The 5420-nt window shown below is 32.7% G+C and overlaps 1 long non-coding RNA gene across 1 annotated transcript; it reads right to left on the reverse strand.

The window, feature by feature from the left end:
- Window positions 1-18: 18 nt before the first annotated feature.
- On the reverse strand, window positions 19-4129 carry LOC134242878 (uncharacterized). Its single transcript, XR_009986936.1, has 3 exons — window positions 4024-4129; window positions 3454-3923; window positions 19-45 (listed from the first exon to the last, which is right to left on the reverse strand). It is a non-coding gene; the product is annotated as an uncharacterized LOC134242878 (long non-coding RNA).
- Window positions 4130-5420: the final 1291 nt, after the last annotated feature.

Genomic DNA, 5420 nt, shown 5'->3' on the forward strand with positions numbered 1-5420 from the left:
TAAAAATCTTATGAATCTCCATGTCGATGATTAAGCATCCCAAGACTAAGAAAGAAGAGAAAAAAAACATTGAAGTTCAACATCCTAACATATCTGGAACTTTTACATTAAGCCCTAATTTAGACAGCCCTATTATCTTCAATTTCTTGCAATTTTCTATAAAATGGGTCAAAAATATAATACAATAAAACAAATGATAAGACCCCTGATTCGAAATGATACACATACAGTGGACCCTCAGATATCCTGACGCTTCAGTATCCGGACGATTTTTCATCGGAACAGAATTCTTTAACGTTATTTTGTCTTGTTTAACTGGTAATTCATGTATCCGGATGCTACAGCGGCTTCACATATCCGAACAAATTGACTAGCAACAAAAGCGTCCGGATAAACAATGTTTTCCTTAAGAACCGGCTACCGGCCAAATTGACCGCTTCATTTGACAAAAATGCCTACTTGAAATAAAAATTTTGTGAGGTCCACAGAGATTCTGTTCATAAACCTCAGCCCCTAGCCTGTTACAAATGATTTCTAACCCTTTGGTTTGAAATATTGGGAAAGCACTGACAAATGAGGCTCCACTGTATATTTAATATGGATTTACACGTACTGGAGTGCAATATTGTGTTCATGCCACTGTTACATAATCTTGTATCCAAGATAAATTATAGTTATGTCAGTAATAGCCTACCAACACAAACCTTGCTGTCAGAAACTTAAAATTTTAGGGAGCATACTGTACACCTTTTCCCATGATAAATTGATATTTTAAAACCTCATAAAATTATAAGTATATTCTTTTAGAATCAAGATATGAATTCCCAAATAAGTAATTAATGTAAAGCTTGCATTTTAAGGAATAAAATCTCATCATGAAATATTATCTTTGGTGCACTGAATTACATCTGAACCATGTATAATGGAATTTGAATTTGAACTGATGCAGATAGGAAGATGGAAACTATATCATGTTGTCTTTCATGATGAACAGATGAAAAAGAACATTTTCTTAAATAATAAAAAAAAATCCCATCATTCATAACCTCTCTTAGCATTACCCAAGGCTATAATCTAAAAAGTGAAATTTTCAACAACAAAAAATGGGTATGTCTTTTAACCACAATGAACCACAATGAACCCCAATGAACCACAATGAACCCCAATGAACCACAAGGAAACCACAATGAACCACAAGGACACCACAATGAACCTCTTACTTAATTTTAATGAATCTAAAGATGGTTTATATATGCATTTTTTAGTCATTTGAGTCACACAGGTGACCTATTTCAAAGAAATCATTAGTGCAGGTCTTGAATGCATACTGCTAAAGGCTGCATTTAAATCACAAATTGAGCTTCTTTTCTTTAACAGCTTAACTAATTTCAACCAATTTTGGCACAAAGCATTTTTAGCTCACCAAACTTGGTACAAGACATCCTTGGGTGAAGGTGAATTTAAATTGTTAAAATGAAGGGCCAAAGAAATGCTTCATTATGTTTTCTAATCAGAATTTTTTAGGTATGACATGAAACATTTCTTTCATATATACATGTACCTCACACTTAAAATTTTATTGTGGGATAAAAAAAATAATTGATATTTCTAATTTTAGGAATCACTGTCTATTTAAATTATCCCATAATGTTTCCCACTATCGTTGATGTCTATGGCATACTTTACTTAGCAGACAGTGGTTGCTTATATTTCCATTTTATTGTGAAATAAAATTGTAGATAAAGATTTTAAAAATGTTACAGACATAGATTTAAATAACACGAGGACTCCCATGCCAATTTTAAGTCCTTGCCCACTGACACCAAACACAAACTCCTTAGCGACAGACAAAGAGACAGATACGCACAAGATTTACATGTATATTAGACCTTCTGTAGCTCCTGAACTATTGACCTGCCTAATTTACATTCCGGAAGAATGAGCAAGAAATCAACTCCACTAACTCTCTAACAGATATATCACAAGAAATAAAATTAAAATGGAATTACCATATCAAATTTTCTTTACTATATCATGTATATAGACAAAATATTAATTTCTGAAAAAGCAAGCAATCCTTCATACTTCAAACTATTTTCCATTTGTATCTAATGCTACTGTTATTGAAGAAAATCAATGTTTGGAATTCAAAAAAAAAATTTGGAGTAGAGGGATATTTCACCTTCAATTAAAAAACTACATCTCTGGGCCATGTATTTAATTTGGATTTGCCTCCTGTCTAATTAAAATAAGCCCTCCTAAAAAAAATATTTTATTAAGCAAAGTAAAAAGATATTTATTTAATCAATTCTGGTCTGTTATCACATGTACTACACATAACACTTGATGACTTATTATACATGTATAAGAGTCAGATCTGTTCAAAATCAGGATTCTTTGTTGATGGCAGATACTTTTTTTTCTCAAAAAGTCAGAAATAAGTTTTTTTTACTGTTTATTGATTCTCGAGTTTTTTATTTTTAAAATTTATCTTCAATTTTGAAAAGTTGCGTGCATGTAGACCCTGTATCTTTGAGTGTGACTTGGTTCCTTATGGGTGTTGATGTGTTTCTTTGTGGTATTGTGCATAAGTAAGGGGTGTTACCTAGATTCTTAAGTACAATTGGCTGTTAATCCCCTGTGAGAGATTTTGAAATCCAAAACTTGTGCTCCCCTTTACCTAAAGATGCTTTGTGCCAAAATTGGTTGAAATTGGTTAAGATTTTCAAGAAAAGAAGCTGAAAAGCTTCTAAAAATAAGTAATTAATGTAAAGCTTGCAAAGGACTAAAAGATCAGAAATAGGTCATCTGTGTGACTGAATTACATCTGAAAAATGCATATATAAACCATTTTTAGATTCATTACAATTAAGTAAGAGGTTCATTGTGGTTCCTTGTGGTGTCCTTGTGGTTCATTTTTTTTGTAAAAAAAAATTCATTGGGGTTCATAACCTCTCTTGGGGTTACCCAATGTGCCATAATTGTGGTTAAAAGACATACCCACAAAAAATTAATCTGTTGTTTGATTGATAAAAATTCTAAGATTTCAAACATCCTAAATGTCAAATTAAATACAGATTGTGAATGTAATATTGTCAAGTGCATGTTAAACATGACAACTCTTTAACATGTCACATGCCTTATGAGATAAAATCTATACAAATTCAATATTGTTTGCACTGACAATATTCATATCAACTTAGAAAAAAATTACTGGTGTACTAAACAGAAAAGGTGTGTTTCACAAATTCATCAAGTCAACAGCCCTCCGTCAACGGAAGGATAAATATAGAACAATTTAAACACTTGATGACCTGTATGAATTATGGACCTTCAGGTTTCAATTTCTTTCCATACAACTATCGAACTTTAAAAAATTGATATCACATTTTTCACAGAATATATACTTCTGAAATTAAATAATCCAGAGAACACAACAAAACCCCCATTCACCTTGTGTACACTTGAGGGATCTTGGAGCCATGCTTCATACATGTGTTCGGTGTACACAGATGAGCTGCCATTTAGAAACGAGTGTGTCGTTTGAGTCCTTTCTGGGATGGTATGTGTACTGGCACAAGTCCTTTGAAGTAAAATTCCAAGGGTCTGTGGCTTGGAAAGACCCGAGAGAAACGTTTTTGCACGATACATTTTCACGTCTTTATGAAATGCAAGTGTCTTTTGGTGTGACAAAAACTGCACATATGCTCACGAGCCAGCGTGGCGATTTTCAATCGAATCACCACAGGCGCAGTGTGGCTGATCAAAAACCACTCCCCGGGGCAGTGGTGACTGTACTGTTTCCAACAGACAAATGTGAAAGGTTTCAATTTCCAGACTTTAAAGTATACGTTGTGTACGTTACTGTCAAGGTCATGCGACAAGTGAACACAGGTTATTTGAGGGATAATCTCCGCAGATCGCTGAAAAAGAGAATGAAATACAATTTATAATTATACGTTCAACAACTTTACATTCATTCAAAATGAAGTGTTTGTGTTTTCGAGCGACTCATAAACTTACAAATATGCCGGATGATGAAGTCCTTGCAGTAACTTTCTTCCCCGAATTGGGTTTGTAATATTCTTTTTTATTGGATATTTTTTAACCAATAGAATAGCACAACACAATTTTCTTGAGAGTTATCTCTCTTGGAGCACTTGATGAACAGCCCCCATCCCGCAATCTTGATTATTTTGATTTTGACCCTTAGGCGCATACAACTTAATGTCATAAGGAAGAAAGTAGAAACAGCTATAATCAATTATGTCTTTTTCAACGTATTATAGAAATGAAATGAAATGAAATAAAATAAAATAAAATAAAATAAATCAAAACAAAATAAAATAAAATAACAAATGAATAAATAAATACCGAATAATACAATTTTAAGAATGTCGGTATAATTGAAATATTTAAAAGAAAATGTAAGAAGACTTACGAGATCATACATTATTACACATTTATTATATGTACTACGTACACCATGTACACCGGCGGGTATCCAGGATTTTTTCCGGGGGAGGGGGCACTCCAAAAAAAAAGCCAATCCAGAAATTTCTTGACCAAAAAAAAAGTAAACTCATTTTCCATTTTCAATTGATTATTGTGTGTGTGTGTTTGAATTGTTGACTTTTAAAGGAAATTGACACCTGGAACATAAATTGGCACATAAAAACCAATTTCACATGAAATCCTGCGTAAAATTTAGTTTAAAAAAAATACATTGTTTTAAAACACTAGCATTGGGTGTGTAAAAGACAGGTACTTAAGAGAAACATTTAAGATCACTTTATCTGTAAAGTTTAGTATATATATACATTTAAAAATGGAGGACATCCCCATCATGATCCGTGCAAGCTACATTTTGTCTTTCCTACAATATTTTGTGGAAAAAATCTTACTGCAATAAACATTAATGAATAATTTCTTCTAAAGTAGGTTTGTGGATTAAAAAGTAATCCCCCACCCACACACATACACCCCTAACATTCACAGATCGTGTTAATAATTTAATAATTAATAATTGATAATTTATACAAATGCCGACCGGGCGGCTTAATTTCGAGATAAAAGATTTACATCGATCATACAAAAAAAAAATGATATCTAGACTGCGTAATTTTTTTTCCACATATATTTTTACTCAGGTACCAGTTAGCCCTGCCTTAGACGGAGAATAATCCTAAGATTTTTTTTAAATTGAATGGTGGGGAGGGGGTGGGTATATCAGAAAGTAAAACTGACAAATTATTGGTCAGCATATGATTCTGAGTCTGCATAGATAATATATTAATTTAAAATGAAAATCAATTTTGTTACTTATTCGCCAAGGAAGGACAACAAAATATCCCTTATACGAAGTTGAATGTACGTGACCTTTGACCTTTGACGTACAGTGTATAACGGTACACTGCGCA

Source organism: Saccostrea cucullata, unplaced genomic scaffold (genome assembly GCF_032062105.1).
Source record: "Saccostrea cucullata isolate Sc308-1 unplaced genomic scaffold, CSIRO_AGI_Scuc_v1 ctg191, whole genome shotgun sequence".
In the NCBI taxonomy this organism is placed as follows: domain Eukaryota; kingdom Metazoa; phylum Mollusca; class Bivalvia; order Ostreida; family Ostreidae; genus Saccostrea; species Saccostrea cuccullata.